Source organism: Pecten maximus, chromosome 1 (assembly GCF_902652985.1).
Source record: "Pecten maximus chromosome 1, xPecMax1.1, whole genome shotgun sequence".
In the NCBI taxonomy this organism is placed as follows: Eukaryota; Metazoa; Mollusca; class Bivalvia; order Pectinida; family Pectinidae; genus Pecten; species Pecten maximus.
The window spans coordinates 31,155,824-31,178,217 of NC_047015.1; the positions used below are offsets into that span (position 1 = coordinate 31,155,824).

The window sequence follows — 22,394 nt, forward strand, 5'->3', positions numbered from 1 at the left end:
TTCAATTTACAGATCAAATCCAATCATACTTGAAGAAGAAAAAGGATTTTGTCCTGTGTCTAAAATTTCTTGCGTGTATCTTATGTGTTTAACACTATACAACCTAGGTTATTTGCAAGTGATCGGATAGGTGATTCTAAATGTTGTTTGTTACTCAGACTCATCTATAACTAGATGTTGACTTGTATAGTACACTAGAAGCTGAGAATCTGTAAACTGAACTGACAGCAGCCTCAGGAAGTAGTCTTATGGAAGGCAGATGTTTCAGATAGGAAGCTTTGGTGCCAACACTCCAAGGTCTACAGGTATTTTAGGCATATATTTTCTATCGAGGCAGGATGGGAATTTGAGTTTGTGGGACAATACTCTGCAGTTAGGAGGCCACAATATTTAGTCGAACACACAATCTGTCATAGAGTGTGCCCACACTGGGGTGTCAAAAAGTGCCTATTCTTAAGAACTCCGAGTGATATTTTGCTGGATATGCTGGAGAGATACATAGTGACTAGGTATTACTGAACCTACCTAGTTGGTGTCTAATTAAGGCCTGCTGTAAGCAAAAACTTTGATAGCCCCTCAGCAGGGAAGGGAGATAACTATGTCAGTCTTGCATCTTACTGAAAGGGATATAAAGATCCACCGTAACATTCATAGGCGGAGTTCAAGCGAGGAAAACTATGTAGTCCACATCTTTCTCCGCATCTACAAGATGTTTTGAATAGAACTTTTGATCAGGTAACCCAAAGTCAAAAGGAATTTGTTATAAGCATCAAGATATATTTGCAGGTCTTGATGGACATTTGGGGACTACCAAACTAGTTGAACATACTTTAGATACACAGAGAGCTCTTCCTATAAAGATACCTCCTAGAATGATATCCCAGTTATAAAGATTGTTGTTGAAAAAGAACAAGAGAATATGATTGATAAAGGTTTTATTCAACCCAGCTCCAGTCCTTAGTTTGCCCGAGTCTTGTTATGTTATGGGCCATAACAGCAAAGCAAAAACAGCTTTTGCAACCCATAAAGGCCTTTACGAGTTCAATGTAATGCCATTTGGCTTTTGCAATGCCCCTGCGACTTTTTCTCGCCTTATGCAGTTGGTGTTAGTCGGATTACAATGGTTCTATCTTGATGATGTAATTAATCTTATTTAAGGAAGCTAGTACATGTATTAGTTGTGACCCTGAGAAGGTTAAAGTGGTCAAAGATTGGTCACAACCTGCTTCTTCATCAGAAATTATAAGTATTTTAGACTTTGCAGGACATTACAGGAGGTTGATCCCGAATTGTTCAGACAAAGCAGCTCCCTTAACAAATTCAACTATGAAAAGAGAAGTATTTAAATAGGATGAACAATTTCAATATGCATCTACTAGTAACTAGTCGTATTCTTTCGTATCCACAAAAGTACTTTTGTATTTGATTGTGATGCTAGCAATTTTTGAATGGGATGTGTTCTCAGTCACATTCAGATCATAGGGGACACATAACCCTTAGTAGAGCACAACAAAATTACTGTACAACACGTAGAGAATTACTTGCTGTGGTCACCTTCCTTAGGATTTAAGCATTTTATTTGGCGTACCCATTTCATCATACGAACCGACCACGCTGCTTTAACATGGTTAAAAAAATTCAAAGAGCCATAAGGTTTACTAGCTAGATAGGTAAGCGTAGTCGATATGTTTATATCGGCCATCGGCCATGTTGACAGCACGGAAATCCCTGATAGCCTATCCCGCAGACCAAAGAGCAGTGTGGTAGACAAGCATATCATGACTGTATAACTACTGAAAATTTTATCTCTTCCTCAGAAGACGAAACAAACATATCTGAGTTGGGCAGTCGGGAAAAAAATTACAAATTGAATCATGGGGTATAGAAAAAAAACTCAGAAAAGTGCAGGACAGTGACCCAAATATAGCTGATAGGACTACCTAACAAAAAAGGGATGGGATGACATGAGTGAATTAGCATATGAGAAACGGATATCCCTGCTAGAGAATGGTCTGTGATGTACAGAATAATAATGGTAATATTCTTTTCAGAGTTCCTGCCCCTGTGAGTTTATGAGAACAGATTCTGTATCAGCTTTTGATCGGTACCTTGATCCATAGAAGGGCTATAACTCGAGTGGGTATTTTAATCATCACTGTGGAAAAAAAACTTGAGAGTTTGGAACACAACGTTAAATGAAACCCCCAAGAAAACAAGTATATCAAATGTAAATATTCATTGCCAAAGACGCGAATATTGCCATGAACATTTACACTAGATCGATTGCATAGATTGGGATACAAATTGTATTTTGTCGTCTGCTTGGTACGTATCAAAATTAGAGCGATAACGTACGGGAATCGCTTCCAGTGCGTGGCGCGGAACAGTGTGTGCATGTAATAAATAATTTCTTGTGGGTCATGTATTCTGATAAACATTGGATTAATACATACAACTATGCCAAGCCTTTAGTGTTTTTTACTTTATCTAATTCAGATATCTATACATGTAATTCAATACATAAATCTGTACTTTAAATAGATATGTTTGAGATAGATATTTCTGTATTTTGTCAACAAACAGAGATATACTTCTATGATAAACAGATATCTCTGATTTGATTAGATATACCTTTAATATATACCCTTATTTAAGACAAGAATTTCTGAATAAAATTGGTAAATTTAAATAATCAAATAGGTAAACAAAGTGGAATGAAATACATTTATAAAAAATAATAATATCAGGTTTGCATTCAAATTTGAAATATGGAATATTCTTGGGAATGGATCAAGATTTTATGACATGGACATTAGGCCTGTAATGCACTGATGTTACTTGTCAAATATATAAATATACATATATTGTAATTCAATGGGTTTTTGTTTTAGTTATTAAACATGATATACTACGAAAGCCGGTTGGGATCATTTTCGAAGGAGAAGAAAATAATTATATTTTTCTTGCGTTCTATCGCAAAACTAACGCGTTATTACGCGAAACATTTACGTTTTATCGCGATGCTTACGCACTATTAAAAAATGAATTATTACGAGAAACTTTCTTTAATCTTAAGCTGAAAAAAATACATAATGCAAAAACAAGAGGCCATGGGCATAAATGGTCACCTGACAAACACTTACAGTAGAGTTTTGTTTGGTTTGGTTTGTTTAGCGTTCTATTAACCAGCAACATTACCATTGATTGTCTGTTCGCAGCCAGTAATGTTTCAGATCAAATTTTGACTTAAAGGAGGGGTAGCATCTTAAAGCAAAATTTCAACCAAATTACCTTTTTGTGGCCCCGCCCCTCTGACCCCAGGGGAAGCCTCATTTATATAAATGATGGTTGCCCTCTCCCTATGATGTTCCACATTAAATTTGGTTGTAATCCACTCAAGGTTTAAGAAAGAGTAGGGTTTTAAAGCAAAGTTTCAGCAAAGTCCCGCCCCTGTCCCCAGTCGTCGGAGCAGCTGGATTTTTATATGAATGGGAGTGGACGGGGCACACGTTTTCAACTAATAAGCAAGTACACAAGAGAAGGGGAAGTGCAACACAAAATGGCACTTAGTTTCGAATTAGAAATGTTAGTCCAAATCTCGTACGGTGCTATTATGTCGGTGAGGTTGCCTGTTAGCTTGTCAATGTCATGAAGTATAAAGGTTATACCTCCGATTTTACATTGCTGAATTTTATTGTGTATAAAAACACACATGTATGATTTAAGCGGTATAAAACGCTACTCAAAGTCAACCAATTTCACCTAACCACCCGTACGTGTGAAACAATTGGCATTTAGTTGGTTGGTCAACATTTGGTAAAGCGATGGTCTGCAATAAGATATGACTGCCTATCCCCGATGATGTTTCACACAAAATTTGGATATAATCCACCCAACGGCTAAGAGGGAGTAGGGTTTTAAATCAAATATTCGCCAAAGTTCCCCATTTTTTGCCATGACCCTGTGTTCCTAGGGGTCGAAACAGCGTCATTTATATAAAAAATGATTTCCCTCTCAAAATGATGCTTCACAACAAAATGGGATGAAATCCACCCAAGGGTTAAGAAGTAGTAGTGTTTTCAAACAAAAATTCCCCTTTTGGAGCCCCACCCAACAGGACCCAGGGGTCATACTAGCCTCATTTATACAAAATGTGATTGCCCTCCCTCAAGAACATTTCACACCAAATTTGGTTGTAATCCACTCAAAGGTTAAGGAGAAGGAGGGTTTAAAGCAAATTACGGCAAAATCCCCCATTTGTTGCCCCACCACTCGGGCCACATGGGACACATCAGCCTCATTTATATACAATATTTGATTAATCCATCCAAGGGTTAAGAAGAATGATTTTAAAGAAAATAATCATCACCCCCCCCCCCCCCCCCCCCCCCCCCCCCCCCCCTCCCCCCCCCCCTGTCCCCAGGGTTCGGACAAGCCTCATTTATATAGAATATGATTTCGCTCCCCAAATGATGTTTCACACCAAATTTGGAAGTAGCCCGTTGGGTTTAGAGAGGAAAAGCATTTTGAAGTAAAAGTTTAACGGCAGACGACGACGGACGGATCATGATGGCGACAGGTCATCCTGACACTTCGAATCAGACGACCTAAAATTAGATCGAATGTAAAAACTCCTAAAACTCTTAAAACATCGACTGAACGTTAAGCGTTAAGTTAGCCAGGGGAAGCTGTTAGGGGTTAAGGACTCTGGTATGTACATTATATCTCCCATCATATAATTATCCCCAATAATATCTGTATACCCCATGACAGCTAGGATAGGATTCTTTATTCACTATTTTCTAGTGGGACCGAGCTCTAACTTGCCTGAAATGATCATGAGATTGTCCTGACCATGTGTTGTTATTATTCGGGTTGATCCGAAATCCGACATGGCTTCCATCTTGAAGAAAACATATTTTAAACTTCCTCTCCAGTTCCAATGGTATCATAAAGCTGAAAATTGTTAGAAATGTTAAGCCAGCAAAGTTTTGTTATTTTTCGGCCTTGTAAAAACTTTAACATGGAAGCCACAGCGACCATTTTGTAACATAATTTCATAATCATGGTTTTCCTGAACAGTACCTATTTCAAACTTCCTCTCAAGTTCCACCAGCTGGATTCAGTTCTAACTTAACTGAAATAATCCTGAGATAGTCCTGACCAAGTGTTGTTATTTTCAAGGTTGGTCCGCCATCTTGTAAAACACATTTTAAGCTTCTCCAGCTCCATTAGTACCATATCGTTTTTGTAACATGATTGCGCAATCAGGTTTTTTCTGAACAACATTTCAAACTTCTTCTCGATTTCCAACAGTGGGATTCAGCCCTAACTTACCTAAATGATCCTGAAATAGTCCTGAGCAAGTGCTGTTATTTATCTGTTCGGTCAAAAATCCAAGATGGCCGCCATGTCAGCCATGGCCAACGATACACTTTATTTGCTACTAAGTATGTATTCTACAATACTATATGGGACTTTAGAGTCAGATGACCGTAAGGCATTTGGGTCTCTTGTTTGAAAAAGCCAATCAATTTTTAACCATATGCTCAAATTTAAGCATAGTTAAGAATTTTCCTGCAAGCGAGCAACCAACTCAGTCAAATAGGTATACTGATCCAGTCTCTTTAATCACTGTACAGCCTTTGTTCATCTGGTGCGGCGCAGGTACATACTTTTATTTTAATCATTATTCTCTGTATTGCCTCCAAAAATAGAGTACAACCGAAAGTAGAAAACATATTATACACCTGTGGAAAGCATTCGGTACAATTATATGATAGACATTACATTTCTATACTTAATATAAATGATTTTGCATATAAAGTGTCAAATCAATAGAGCATATTAAGTATACCTAAAAGATCTACACTTAATTACAATACACTTATACGTGATGCATAACACATACATGACCATGTTTAAACCTTCAATGCATCTACATATTCGTAATTACGTTCGATAAAGGTATCTCTATACTATTTATTACATACCCCAGGTAATGCGTTTCGTTTTCCTTAACTATACACATAAGATTTATTTTGAACTATTACATGGCTCAAATGGATCACTAGCGTACTATTGAACACCTGTGACGTTTCGGAATGTCCTCCTATCCTTTCAAGCGTCTAAGTCAGATATCAACACTGTCGACGACAGAGATGTCAGTGATTCTCACTGTGTTTTAGTGATTATGTAATAAAACGAGTATGCCATGGGTGTCTGTGCAGTAATCCAGAATATTTGACCCTCGGTACTGGTGATCGACCGATGTTCTATTGCACTCGGCCGAAACAAGAATATTTGACCCTCGGTACTGGTAATCGACTGATGTTCTATTGCACTCGGCCTTCGGCCTCGTGCAGAGATGTTGACAGGAGGGAAAGCACTTCGGCCTCGTCAATAGAACATCGGTCGATCACCGGTACCGAGGGTCAAATATTCTGGACTATTGCACAGACACCCATTATATATTTGTATAATACATAGCATAGTAATACAATGAAGAAGGACGGCAACTTTATGACTCGTGCCCTGACCGGGCACGATCTATGGCACCCAATCGCCTAGCCAGAAATATCCGCAGCTTAAACTGAACGTTTCAATTAAGCAGTGATGGTCGATCCGATACCGTGACATGATCATATAGACAAGTCATCTATTTGATGATATGAATACCTGCATGGATCGCAATAAATATACATACATGGATGCGAATTGTAAACATATTATAAATACTCATCACAGTACAACTACGACAGGAAATTCAAATCTTTACCTTCGGATCAACACACATAGTACATGATACATTGTGCTAATAATTAGATATATTGAACTCAACTCATGATCTGCATTATCCAATCACTTAGCCAGAAATACCCGCAGCTTATATAGTATGTGGTATACAGAAAAAAACATAAACAAACACACACACAAAATAAAAACAAAAACGCGGTGGATACATTGGATGGTCCGGATCACACAATGACGAGGGAGGGCCTCACCCGTGGTGTTCTACCTGCCCACTCACATATACCATCATACTGGCATATCATGTTTGCCAAGTGAGTTGATACAAAAGCATACATTATATAAGAATGTAATTAACGTTTTATCAAAAATATTGTATACATTAGGCAAAGCATAGTTTACACATCTTGCACATATAATTAATTTTCCATTGTTTGTACGCAGAATACGGCTTTCTGATTGGTTGAGATTTTTTTTCATATCACTATGAAAAAAAATCCGAGAAAAAATGTGACGTTATTTTGTTTGCAAACTTCTGTATGAATCCTCGTAAGTTTGCAAACAAATTTTTTTTCATACCCCGATGAAACTTAAAAAAATTGACATCAATCTTATATCATTCAACTCGTCCATCTATTAGACAATTACTATGTCTAATCTTAACAACACGAGGACTATGTAATATCGCTCGGATCTGCTACTGATTCACTAATTGTCTCTACCTCCCCACAAGTAGCCATGTCTGTTTTGATAGACACTCTCTATTCCAGGAAAGTGCTATGTTTGCTTGTTCTTCTATCATGGGCACTGTCTATGATTTTCCCATATCCTTATATACTGGCTCTTGCCGACATCTGGAGACATAGAGCTAAATCCTGGTCCTATTTCATCTAGCTCGTCCTCCTCATCTATATGGTCAGGTATTAGTGGTCTGCTTGACACAGGAAATAACTTTTCTTTTGTTCATCTTAATGTCCAAAGCAGTAAACAAAAGATAGACATTCTTTATACTGAATTAAGTAATATATCAATTCTTTCCTTTACTGAGACATGGTTGAACTTAGATGATGTTATATCAGATCTAAGTCAGCCTGGTTTCTCTGACCATTCTGCTATTGTCGTCCCCACCATGTGGGCGGTGGTATATCAGTTTATGTGAAAGAAACTATTGCTGCAAAAAGAAGGACTGATATTGAGCTCGCTAGTGTTGAATGTCTTTGGCTAAAACTTGTTCTTGGTTCAGAAAAAAATAATGTATGGCACCTTCTACCGACCTCCGAACTCTCCTGCTATTGTATGGGCCCATATCTCTAAATCTACTGAAAATGATTATAATACTGGAAATCCCATATTGTGATAACTGGTGACCTTAATGCAAATATCCTAGAGGGCCGTCACTCGTCCCACTTACGCGATATACTTTTTTCATTCATTCTTTCTCAACTTGTTGAATCCCCAACATTTTATACTGAGGCTTCTGAGTCACTGTTAGATATTGTTTGTACAAGTAATGATAACCTTATTAGTAAATACTTTGTTGGAGAGAGTTTCCTTGAGAAACCGTCAGATATCACTGTCCAATCTAGTGTTGATTTAATATTCAAAAGCCAATGCAAGTATTTAAGCGGAATATTTGGTATTTCGACCAAGGGAACTATGATCTAATTAAGGGGAAAAACAGCTCAGTAAATTGGAATATGTTGAGTGATTTCGGTGATATAAATGATGCTATCAAAACATTTACAGGTCCTTTCCTTGATACTGCACGGTCTTGTATTCCTGATAAAGAAATTACCATCAGATCTAATAACCGCCTTGGCTACCAAACGAAATCAAGACATTAATTTGAAAACGTAAATGTGCTCATAAAAAGCCAAATGCTCATCAACTATTGCTCACCGGGGAATTTTTTTGTAAAATCCTCAATAAATGTGTTGACACCATCAAGCATGCCAAACTAACATATGTTTCTAATAAGCCTTCGTAAATCTATTATATGTGCTAAACAATGACGGAAACTTTAAAATTACTATTGCCCAGTTCTGGTAAATTTTGTATACCATCACTGAATCAAAACAATAATTGAATTTCAGATGACTTTGTTTAACTTGTTTATTCAATGAATTATTTTATGCTCAGTCAACAGTTGATGACTCTAATGTAAATCTCCCTACCATCGACGATGAAACTAATAAGTCTCTATCTCTATCTATATCACAGCAAATAATGTCGGGGGTGCCATTCTCACAATTGACTGTTCTAGGGACATTGGTCCTGACCTATTAAATCCTCCTCGACTCCTTAAAGAATCAGTAAATATTATAAGAGTTCCTTTAAGTAACCTTTTCAATAAATCAATTAGAATCGATGTTTTCCCAAATGAATGGAAATCTGCTAATGTTACCGCTAGGCGCAAAAAAGATTACAAGTCTATATTAACCAATTACAGATCAAATTCATTGCTATCTGTTATCGGTAAACTATTGGAAAGATGCGTCTTCAAATATGTCTACATCTTCTAACATACTCACTCCCTGTTTCCCTCCATCGATCTGGATTCAGGCATGGTGACTCACCAACCAATCAACTCATTGCGATTATTCATGATATGTGTTTAGCATTAGATAGCGGAAAGGAGATTCGTATGGTCTTTTGTGATATTAGCAAAGCCTTTGATCGTGTTTAGCACAAAGGTCTTCTTTCTAAGTTATCTAGCTTCGGTATTCGCAACTCATTATTAGCCTGGTTTGAAAATTATCTATCTAGTCGTAAGCAGAGAGTTATCATAAATGGTCAAAAATCTAATTGGTTATATGTTAAGTCTGGTGTACCACAGGGCTCCATTTTTTGGCCTCTTTTATTTCTGATATATATATATAAATGATATTGTTAAAGCTACAGATATCCTTAATAGTGATCTAGATAAATTCCATAACTGTTCAAAAAGGTGGTTGATAAATTTTAACCCTTCTAAAACAGAAACTCTCCTCATTAGTAGAAAACAAATAAACCTCTCCATCCACCATTAACCATAAACAATACTAACATCTCTAAGGTTACTTGACACAAACACTTAGGCATTTTTCTCTCTGTAAATAGTCATTGGAATGAGCAAATTGATAATTTAATATCAAAGATTACTCCCAAACTGAACATTTTACATAAATTTAAATTTTCTCTTGAAAGGAATAGTCTTCAAACTATGTATTTTACTCTTATTAGACTCATATTAGACTATGGTGATATCCTGTGGGACTGTCTCACCAAAGCTCAATCAGAACTTTTAGAAAGTCTTCAGCTAGAAGCCGCATGTATGTATATATATGCGTGTCGGTATTACATTACAACTGTGCACAGGTGGCTTCATTTGACACGGTCAGTTAATTTTGTGATTACAACTAGGATACATCACTTCAATAACAAACACTGGTCATATCTGTCAACAAGATTTACTTACATGAAAGCCAATAATGCCTTTCTTAATCGTAGCTGTCGGTACTAGCGTTTGTACTGCCGCCATCTTTAATACGTCAATACTAATAAAAAGTCGTAAACTGACACAAATATCCGGATTTCAATTTGGGCCAGAAAAAAAAATATTTTGGTTTTAAGAAGTAAGACTATAACACAAAATAATTAGTAGTAACACAAATATAATTAATTAATTAATTATTGTGTATTCTTTTTCTTTATCTATGAAAGAAAGGGAGATAATTTGATAGATACATATAGCATTATTTCAGAACAAAATATTTAAAAAAAATTATCCATAAGACCATTTTGAGTTATATTTTGTGTTTGGGTCCACAAAATCATTAAATATTAAACCCTTCAGATTTATAAAGTTTATGCATTTGTTTAACTTCTGACTGGTCTTCTGAATGCCCTGTTCAATGACAATTTATTTATGGCAGTTTTAAGTAAATTGGTTGGTGCAATAATTTTGACCTGTCTATAAAAGGCAACCTGTCTATAGTGACCGTTTTTCCGCCTCCCCTTGGGCGGTCGCTATAGACAGGTTTGACTGGTATATATATATATAGTCACCATTGGTACGAGACTGACGAGTAGGGTTAAATTGTATATAGAAACCGGTTGGCTCCCCCTCGAGGAAAGACGTAAACATCATAAGATCATACTTTTTCACAAAATGGTCCATTGCCTAGCACCTCAATATCTTTTTAATATTTTACTTCGGCGAAACCGAAACTATCACAACCATATAATACTCGGACGGGCAGTAACTTTCGTCCACCATCCTGCCACACGTCTCTTCATAACAAATCCTTTCTTCTATCAGTCATCAGTATCTGGAACTCTACCAGACAAGGTTAAAATCGATCCTTCAATCTATAACTGAAAACCCATCTACGCAAGCCCGCCAATAAAATTCCAATATTCTACTTCTCTGGTAGCAGAATTAGTCAGATCTACAACGCTAGGCTGAGAATAACTTCACTGAACACATCTTTTTGATAGTCCTCTGTGTATGGAATCACACGAAACAAACATTATCTATTACATTGTCGTCTCTTTTCACATATTTAACGACATAGATCTTCCTCTCACAACTGAACTACTTTTGTTCGGGAACGATGAAGTTTCCGATAATGAAAATACTTTCATATTTTCAAGTGTACAAAATTTCATCGTCAACTCTAAAAGATTTTACTGAATTATCTCATTCAGTCATCCTCTATTCCTATAAACTACTTTCTACTCTTATTGGCACGGGCAATCCCACCTTTTTCCCCATCTCTTAACCCAAGGCCTCTCGCTCACACCCAACCCCACCGTTATATATATTTTGTAATCATTCCGAACATTTGTCAACATATTATTTATTACTAATTGATTAGATAACTCTTGGAAATGGATCCATATAAGTTCTAGAAAACTTGTTTCCGAATCCCATTCCTCTGTATATACTCTTTGTTATGCTTATACAAAAATAGAATGGTACAAAGTTTATATTAAATCGCTCCCATCCGAGAGAGTAGGTCAATTTGTTATCAAAAATTCGACCTTGATGTGCTTTTTCGTGACTGGTTAATTATCATATGTGTTTTTGACACTGACATTTTTTTTTGGATAAAATCTGTACATGGGGCGAGGAATTTGAGGGGTTCCATATATATTTAGGGGATAGTAAGTTGTTTTGAGTGGCTATACTGGCGATTAGAACATGAAATTTGGTTTGAACTCGAGACCGATAGGTCGAGAGTTTAAACCAAATTTCATGTTCTAATCGCCAGTATAGCCACGAAAAACAACGTACTATCCCCATTTTATCCAATGACGCCTCGGTTTTTCTTTGATCTTTTGTTGGCGATATATTGCATACTATGTGATATTTCAAATATCACATATGTGATATCTGAAATATCACATATGTGATATCTGAAATATCACATGGCATTTCTGATTGGTCCATGCCTCAGTCTTGAGGCGGGGCCAATTTCAAATGTAGGCGTGACAAATGAACAAAGACAGGAAATGCATTTCAAACAAAATTTAATGAAATACGAGTGCCGTTTAGAAATTTTCTGTCTTCTTTCTTCACCTTGTATGCACGTACAGCCCTGCTGCGATGTACCGTTCTGTCCATAATGAGTTGTTCATCAAAACCTGACCGAACAGAATATAAAACCCTGTTCATATTTTATTAAGTAAAATCTATTTTAACAGGTCAGTAAAAAAAACGAATACATTACATGATTACATATAAAATTTCAGTCATTTAAAAAAAATGGTTATACAGATTACGCTAAATGTAACAATATACTTTCGTTGCATAAAAAAGCTTATCATAAACAAAATAGTGATGAAAATGATAACAAGACGAGTGGATAAAAATACCGATTAACCGATTCATTGATTTCTTTAAACAATTTCACAGATTTTGAAAGGATTTTAACATTGTGAACGTCGAAATTTACGAAAAATATTTCATTTCACAATTTGTTCAAACGATATGATTTTAGACTTACCTGCTTGGTAAAGGGAAGTAGCGCAGGTCCTCTTTCCGGAATGGTTTATGTAATTTCCCTCGAATCCTGCAGCCTTTCACATGTTTTTCACATTACCATTCAGTTCATTTACAACAATTGGCTGAGTTAATTCCTTGGTATCAAATATTCCAATGTCAGTAGCTACCGTGTCACTATCTTCAAGTTCATACTCATACTTATCTACGGCCTGTGATAATGTTGTATCGTCGAGGTCAGTGAACACATCGACATTTAGTAGATACTCGTATTTTTTCTATGGTATTATATCTCAGTTTACTGTCAGAACTTCAGACGCCTGTGCATGGTTGACAGTCTCACTAGAAATGAATAGGCTACTGTGACAGAAAACAAAACGTGTCAGAAATTGGCGGGAAACATATCACAGTGAAAGGTTCTGATCAATTTTATAGCTCCACCCCTAGGCACGTGGGTGACAAAACCTCGGCTGTCATTGGATAAAACAGATACAAAATGGGTACTCGTGACGTATCGCATATATCACACTCGTGCTACGCACTCGTGTGATATATCCGATACATCACTCGTACCCATTATGTATCTATTACCTAACACGTTTACTATCGCATATATTTAGAAACATTGTTTTACAGCGCTACAAGTACGCTGTTAAGTACTCTGTGACCTCCGTTAGTGACTTGTCATACTGTGGCGGATTGACCAATCAGAGAGAAGCTATCAAAGTCGGTCAATTGGCTACGCCCATACTGGCGAGAGCTCGGTCTGCATGTTAACGAAGCGGGGTATTTGGATTGTTGTGAAAGTCCTGTTTCCGAAGATTTAAAGACATATTTGGATTTACGCAGTATGCTTAAAGGCCGGGGATGACCTACATAAAAAACCGGGTGGTTAGCAATTAAGCCGATAAGGGAGTAGGAGGGGCTACAACAGCCTTTGCTGCTGCTGTAAACACAACCACATGGGCCTAAACCACGTGTACCTGGTCACAGCAATACAGAAGCACTACAGTATAACCAACAGTCATTTATGATTTGATACAGCCTGCATATTTATTTAGAAATATTCAAATTAAACATATAGACATTTCTATTTACATGCAAAAACCCCTATTTGATTAAAGCGACTATTCGGGGAAGAAATAGGTCAAAGTTGAAAAAAACGGCAAATCCATAAAGAAAATACACTCTTATGAAAAATTCTTATTGAAGTTTTGGCGATATGTAACTCCTAGAATTAAAAAATAATAATTTTCTGGGGAATCCTCTCACTGTCGAATGACGAGATAAAATGCAAATTTCCCGCTTTGGGCGCATGCGCAAGAATCTAGGCAAGTAGAACGTAAACATACGCGGCAGAAACATGGCTTCCGAAGCCAAGAGATGTCGGCCTAGAATTGTAACGAGTTCGGCAACATAGCGACGTAAATAGAAATGGTCACAGGTCAACCCGATTATACGACTGGGGAAACAACACACTAGGTGGAAGACATTCAATGAAGAAAATAGTTTCTCTACAAACGAGCATGCAGCACGGATTCTTCTGGATAAGTGGTAAGCCCGTAGAACGAATATTCATACCCTGCCTACACTGCTCTCCGGCAGGGTATGAAGTCCCTCCCATTGCCGATAGTGTAGCAAGCCCCGATGTGATTCACATCGGGCAGTATTTAGCTGCGGTAATTTTTTTCTCGAATAAAAAAAACATGTAAATTGATGATTCTGGTATCTATTATCAATATTCAAGCCACAAACCTGCACATTACGTAAATTGTTTGACAATAAATAGTAAAATCCAAAACGAGCAAGACATACGAAGATATCAGTTCAAACATACCGCCATCTTTGACACAAGTGTAAAGGTCAATTTCCTTATAAGGAAATCAAAATAAATTGATGCTAATGAGATTTCCCGCGAGATGTCAACAGAAAAACAGATTCGGAGTTATATACCTCGGTGGGGAAGGTCAATTCATTCTGAAATTATTTAATTACGCAAAGTAAGGGCGAATTTGTTCTCCTAAAACCAGTTTTAGTTTCGAACCGGTTCTGTAAACTTTCCATTTGTTGAGTAAACCAGTTTCAAACCACATTTAAACTGAAACCGGTTCATTCATTTGTTTCTGATAAACCTAAACTAGTTTATTAAACCATTCAAACCACCACCGGTTGTGGTTTGGAAGGTTTCGTTTCTGAAAACAAGATGGCGAATGTTGTCAACACACATGCAGAATGTGCTCTTGAAGTGCGCTACGTGCTCCAAACTTGCCAGCTATGGCTTGTAGTGTCATTTGACTGGACAAATAAAATATAAATTATAAATATAATAATTGTTTTCCCATTGGTATGACAGTTTTCCCTTGTGTTTGAAAGAAAGTCTGCTAGAACTGCATGCGTTTCCCTGTCATTGCATTGAATTGTGGAAGTATGTCTTCAACATAATTTGGGATTCGGGGGATTTTTGTGCATTCATGAGGTATTAACGTTTCAAATACTGCTCTGAAGCTTTTTCTCCCAAAGACACCATATTGAAAACTAGAATTTCGCATTTGTTTCTCAAGAGCAAACTAGTTTTAGTTTACAAACCGTTTTGAAAACCAGGTTTAAACCATAAACCCAAACCTAAACCAGTTTATTTGCAACAAATTTGCCCTTAGGTTCGCTTTCTTCACAAGAGTTACAAAACAGTGGTTAAATATCTCTGATTATGTATTTATTTATCGTAGTAGCTTCATCCATATATGGATCATGGGTTCCATATTTGGGTTAGAATCCTCGCGAGAGTTCTTCGAGAAGTAGCATGGCGGATCACGGAGACAACTCCGAGCAGTATGATATCAGAATATGCGAATTAAAGATTTCTAGATAAGACGGTAGGCTAATACATTGCAAAATTATATTAGAAATGTTTAATTATACGAACTATTACTCCAAAGTTAAACAATATCCGCTATTTGTAGCATTTTCGAGGTTCACCGTTTTGCTACATTACGAGCAATGGGAGGGAATCGTAGCTCTGACGACGACCATCTGTCAGAAAGTGTCCGTCCGTCGTCCAGAGCTACGTTATCGCAGCTAGTAAGCCCGTAGCCTGCGTAGGGTCAGTTCTATTCTATTGCCGCACATTTTATATCGTTATCAGAATGTAACTCGTAAATGTCCTTAATTTTGTTGACAAACAATGCATAAAGTATGTTGCTTAAGTGTAATGGTTATTAGTTTCAAGCAACATAAATGAAAAATGATGTGTAGAATGAAGAGATAGACACATTCCACCTCCGTTTTATGGGGCCCCGTAAGGGGTAATTTATACGTTTTTTTTTTATTGTTCGCATATCACAGCTATAGGCTATATTTATGCCACTATCATTTTAATTATGAAAAATTATAAATTGATGTATGACTGATGATTATGTCAGACCTATCAAGCTTACTGTTTTCTTTATTAAATACAAAATGGTGTATGTGTAAAGTTCAGTAGGACTTTCAGGACGACTATCATATTACATGTAGGCATATAGGCCTATATGTTTCAGATATACAGTTGACTCATAATATAAACGATTTGCAAATAATATTGGTGTATGGCTTCAAATACAAGTGCTGTTTTGTTCCATTCTTTGAAATGTGGTAAAAATTACGATTTGTGGGGAAAAAATTATCATTATAACTTAGCATGCAGTACATAATTATTTTTATATTTTTCAAGTGCACTTCATTGACACAAGAAGTTCATGCAGGTGAAGACATCCCGACACCAGCTGAAACTTCTATGGGACCGCCATCACATGTGTGCACCCCTACACCAGTAACATCTACGCCTGCACATGCCCATAAAGAACCTATAGCTATAGATAGACCTCCGATGTCTCAGATATAGAGTAAGTTCTTGGATCTAACTATGTTGGATTTATAACCCCTCAAAATATACATTGATGTATCTTAATTTTTTTATTCAGTGTTCATCGTTCCATGTTGAAGTAAACTGTAGCAGGTCACACATATATGACATTGTAATTCCATAAATGTTTTTACTATTTTGTTTTTTACAACATATTTTAACTGTTAGACCCAGCACCATATTGTATGGTAGGGTGAGCAGTCAAACATACTAAATTTATATTCTGTAATTATAAACATGCTCTGCTACTGCATGTCATGAATAAATAATACACCATTTCGGGCATATATATTTGTTTTTAAAAGAATTGTGTAATTTTTCATAATTTTAATATTTCAGAGCTCAGTCATCGCACTCGTCTGATTTATCTTGTGTGGAAGCATTACAATCAGACTCCCAGAGTAACATTAATGCCAGCTTGCTTTCCCATTACCAACAGAAGGCTAAAGAGGCTGACACCTTGAGTAAGTATGTTGTGTTATTTTTGATGGTGTGTTCTTATTGCTATAATAATACATTTACTTGTATATATAGTAAAGAGGTATTGGTACGCCCAATTTCCCCGCAGGACATTATGTTCTGTCACCTGTCATCCTGCACACAGTCTGTAAATGGATGACCTTGCTGTCAATGTCATTCAAGGTCACACAGGTCTAACATCCTCAATAGTAAACTAAAAGGACATTTTTGTCAATAACCAAGAAACATATAATTATAACTGTAATATGCTGCTGTGGAGGAGTAATGGGGCGGCATCCAACGTCTGTCCCGCTGTCTTTCTGTCTGGCCATCCGGTGTCCACGTTTTACTTTAAACAACTTTTTCTCAATAACCAAGAGGCACAGGGACTTGATATTAGGCCTGTAGCATGCTGGTGTAAAAGGCTACCAAGTTTGTTCAAAATGAATGACATTCATTCTATGTAATTTGGGTTAAATATAGGCTTAATCTTTAAAAAAAATGGTTTCTCACTAGCAGAGGCTCTGAAACCTAATTGTATGCTGGAAGTTAATTGTTATTGATAAACCTAGCCTACTGTGGTTTTGATAAAGCGGTAATCTTCATAGTATCTTCAGAAATAACTGAGATAACTTCAAAGTTGCTGTATAGCCAAGTGAGCGATACAGGTTCATTGGGCCTCTTGTTTAAATGAATTACATTGTACATTATCTTTTACTATCCAGTATACCTCAGACACATCAACCTGAACACTTGCCAATGGCTGAAGATCCCATAGAAATGGAAGAGGTTGATGTTGATGATGAGCTTGCAGAGGATGAAGGAGACATTGTGGAAACAGACACTCAAAATGATAGTGTTGAAGAAAGGAAATCCATATGCTTCCAAAGTGCCCTGTTGTAACTCACGTCAGTTCGAATACCCACAACTTGTCAAAGAAAAGCATGTGGTGCAAATATCATTCTCCAATGGGGATATGTTGGATGTGCAGTACAGTTGAAATGAATTGGAGGAGCAGCATTTGGTTCTAGTCCTGGATCCTCTGGTTCACCTACATTTTCGCAAAGGTCAAAAACTAGGCCTGGCTGACGATACACTAGCTGAAGAACTAAATTTATCAGTGGCTTTGGGTCCATCCTTCTGATTATATCCTAATACATAAAACAGTTATTATAGAACAAATCCATGTGGGTGGGAGTACTGTAGCATTCTAATGTATAAAAATAACTGTTTTTCCTTATTTTTGGTTTTTGAGTTGATAAATTTTAATGCACTTATATAACTTATCTATTTTCCCTCAAATTTCATCCCAAATTTTTCTACTAAGGTTTTATTTAAGGTATGTATGCGTTTTTTGATAATTGTTTGTGGAAGTAAGTATTGTGTAAATGTGGTGTTCAATTTCAGAACATGTAGGAGGTAGGTGTTCACTTAATGGTGTATTGCAGGTGTTTACATTTCAGTACTAGTGTGTGTTTGAGAGTGTTCACTTGACAGTAAATGCAGGTGTTCTTTCAACATTGTGTGTAGGAAGTGTTCAATTATCAGTTTGCAGGAAGTGTTCACTTATCAGTTTGTGTAGGAAGTGTTCACTAGCAGTGTGTATAGGAAGTGTTCACTATCAGTGTGTGTAGGAAGTGTTCACTTATCAGTGTGTGTAGGAAGTGTTCAATTATCAGTGTGTGTAGGAATTATTCACTATCAGTTTGTAGGAAGTGTTCAATTATCAGTGTGTGTAGGAAGTGTTCACTATCAGTTTGTAGGAAGTGTTCAATTATCAGTGTTTATACGAAGTGTTCACTTGTGAGAATGTGTTTGAGGTGCACGTGTGTACTAACATTGTGTGTAGTTGTTATTAACTTATAATAACATTGTGTTCATAGATGGTTCATTCTGATAAATGTGTTAATCAAGTGTCTAGTTGCATATTTTTTCAATATTCTGTGAACTAAAATGAAATACCCCCATGTGTAATGTAAATACCTACCTAGAGAAACAGGTCTTATAACCATACCATTCACTTGGTTGGTTAAAAATTAGGTGTTCATACACATATGGGAAGTATGTTTGATGTGTGAGAGGGTCTGTGTATTTTTGGTAAAATTTAACACTTTCAGTGAGTAATAGTATAAATTGTCTCCTGAATGCTTTGGTAAAATGTCTACTGTTCTGTTTGTCTGTGTACATGCCAAAGAAATATCAAAATAAAAAAGATATGAAAAGAAATAATACAGTACTTTGTAATTGATTATCAACTAGTCAAAATAATTTGAATGATGAAGTAAATTGTGGATAACATTCATAAAACAGTAGCATACAGAAAGTCACACTACTAATATTACAAAAATATGATTATTAGCTTTGTATGATAGGAGCGCAAGGTTCATGTAGATCCCTTCTCCTTTGCTGTTGCAATGTCAGTACCCTGGCCCGATCCTCCTGCTGCAGCACAGCAACTGTACCACGTGCACCCCTTGGCCCCCTTCCTCTACCTCGCCCTCTCCATCCTTGGACTGCTGTCTGCCCCGAGACCCCTTCCTCGACCCCTTAGCCGTCCACAGGTTCCTCCCCTCCTCCTTAATCCCCTCCCCCTCCTTGGGGATGTATGGACTTGTGCATATTCATAATCTATCTGATGAGAAAGCAAGAAATTATTGTAAGAGCAAAACTGAAGGAAAAAGTTTACAATGCAATGCAACGCAACAGAAAAGTTTACTGATGAATTTTATATTGCTATGCATATCGAAGACAAAATATAAATACATTTGTATATACATGTATATTTGTATACATGTACATACTAATTCATTTATATATGTGTAACAATAGAAAACTAAAGAAATTTGCATGTTCAGCAACCAAAAGTAGGTATTCTAATACACTTCAGTTAACAAGATCACATAAGCCTGGTATGAAAATATGATTAGTCTATAGCTATATACGTATGCTCTATTTGGTATATTGATTATGTTTGGTGATCAATGACAGCAGCATTCCTTTAAATGGTAATGATGGGGGTAAGACTTTGGTATCAAAAGAATTCTTCAAGTGCAAAATTTAAATAATGTTATACATACAGCAGTACTATGCAAACTATTACAACTTTCCATGGGGGAACTCATTATTCAAAATTAAACATAATTGAAATTTATTCAATATATAGAGACAAATAAAATAACAATATAAAATGGCATATTTTGAGTATTTCTTTTATAAAGAATCAATAGATCTTTAAATATACAAATAGTCTAGCTTTATTAATTGATAATAGTAAATTGAGCTGTCCAAAATTGGAAACTCCGTCCTAAACAGGGAGCTCGAGGTTGAATTGGCAATTCATTACATGAAGTTCTTCAAACTGATGAGAAAACAAAACACATATCGTCATGGAAGTAAGAATCTTGGAGCTAAGAGGCTTTGTCAATAGCCGTTATGTGCATGTATACATGTATAAAATATTGGTAATTGAAACGTTTCCCGAAGCTTCACTTCTGTCGAGAAATACATGTAGGTCTACATGCATGATATTTGATTGTTTAAATTACTGTAAGCATTCACCTCATCTACTCATATCCTGTTAAATCAATAACACTATGTCTTGATTGTTTTCTAATATATATATATATATATATATATATATATATATATGCCTACACAACTATTGATTTAGTGTAAATGAATTGATCACGATATCACCGGTGACGATGACATACATTAGATTACCCCACATTGGGCCCCATCTCTGCATCGGATGCCGATTCACACCGATTTCAGTTTTTATTGTTATTATTGCATGTATTAAGTCATATGAAAACAATCTTTAGGCATAAGTCCCACACATGCATCATATATGACATGTTAATTAAGTGTTTACGTACCGTGTTACTGCTTTGACTGCTTGATGAATCGGACATCTCTAAAAATTCACGTGTTTCTGTTGACGTTTTCTCACTGCCTCGTTTTCGAAATACCACGTGACTTATAAAAATAGATATGTGTTATATTAGGACAGGGCTTTTCCCGAATTAAAGTGGTCAAAACTGGACAATGCAAGCAGAACTTGACCATCGCATTGCTGTGATAGAACTTTTGGAAGACCAGATAATGCATCTAGACTAAGTTTGTTTCCCCGAATAGTCGCTTTAAATATATCTTTATTTCAAATACAGACATTTATTTTTCTTATATATAAACTATTATTATTATGTACTATACATTTTTCAGTATTCAATTCAAACATCTAAATAATATCTGAATATTTGTCAGGAAATATATATCAATTTGTACCGTATTTAGCATTCTAGATAATAATTATCTGAAAAAATACTAGATATCTGAATAAATAGGATATGCCTATACCATAATTACAAATTGTTAACTCACTTAGTCACATTCAGATGCTCACTGAATCACAATATGATTGTTCTCACGTGTGTATTCCTTTGTTCCATGTATAGCTTATATCACCGAAATAATTTTTTTTATACATTTGTTCCAAACAGAATTTCTATAATTGTGTGTTGGGGGTTTATAGGTTTTCTTTCAATCAACTGAATATTGTCAGAAATATTTGTGTACATATATATGTTAAGAGTAAAAGTTGACCCCTTAGGTCAAGTCGATTTCATTGAAGTTGAGGTTAGTTTTACAATTAGGCGCTACTCAGGCTATCCCAGTGCAGTCCGTATGATAAATTTCATAGCTGTCAGGACACCTAGCTTTGTGACAACGGTAGATGTCAGATAACTTGATGCATGTCGTTAATGAATTTTGGATTTAGAATAGCGTAACTTTATTTCATGCCTATTTTCATTTTATAATTGCTCAAGGATTCCTTTGTATTGTAAATGGTATATCAAGTAAACTGAATTTGATACCTTATACCAAACACATGTTATGATGCAACAGGAAACACTGACCTCCATCTCACTGGTCAAACAGATATAATCTGGGGAGTGTTTGGAGGGAAATATTCTCAGTAGGTCTCTCAGTCATTGTAAGGTGTGGCAAGATAAACATGGCCAAGGAAAGAAAATACTGTTTAGTTGTGAGCCAGGAACAGAGAGACAATATTTTTAGTTTGTTTTCACATTATGACTGGGATTTAGAGGAAAGGATTTGTAATGAAAAGTTTACTGCCAGTGATGAATTTGAAAACAGATGTAAAGCCACAATGACAGAACCTGAGAATATGTCAAAGGAATATGAAGAAACCGGCGATTCATCTCAACTAGAGCAATATGCAGAATTTATTATTGCAAAAGATCCTCTGTCAAATGAGTGTCCTCATTGTTTTAG

At 36.3% G+C, this 22,394-nt stretch overlaps 3 long non-coding RNA genes across 4 annotated transcripts; 1 reads left to right on the top strand and 2 right to left on the bottom strand.

The window, feature by feature from the left end:
* Window positions 1-12,292: 12,292 nt before the first annotated feature.
* LOC117326746 lies at window positions 12,293-12,986 on the bottom strand. Its single transcript, XR_004532508.1, has 2 exons — window positions 12,741-12,986; window positions 12,293-12,378 (listed from the first exon to the last, which is right to left on the bottom strand). It is a non-coding gene; the product is annotated as an uncharacterized LOC117326746 (long non-coding RNA).
* A 1,108-nt stretch (window positions 12,987-14,094) lies between these two features.
* LOC117330275 lies at window positions 14,095-19,209 on the top strand. Of its 2 annotated transcripts, none has more exons than XR_004533318.1 (3): window positions 14,095-14,290; window positions 16,446-16,617; window positions 17,822-19,209. It is a non-coding gene; the product is annotated as an uncharacterized LOC117330275 (long non-coding RNA). The 2 variants fall into 2 exon arrangements; XR_004533317.1 differs by lacking the exon at window positions 17,822-19,209 and adding an exon at window positions 16,977-17,096.
* A 113-nt stretch (window positions 19,210-19,322) lies between these two features.
* Window positions 19,323-21,232, bottom strand: LOC117330286. Its single transcript, XR_004533319.1, has 2 exons — window positions 20,975-21,232; window positions 19,323-19,728 (listed from the first exon to the last, which is right to left on the bottom strand). It is a non-coding gene; the product is annotated as an uncharacterized LOC117330286 (long non-coding RNA).
* Window positions 21,233-22,394: the final 1,162 nt, after the last annotated feature.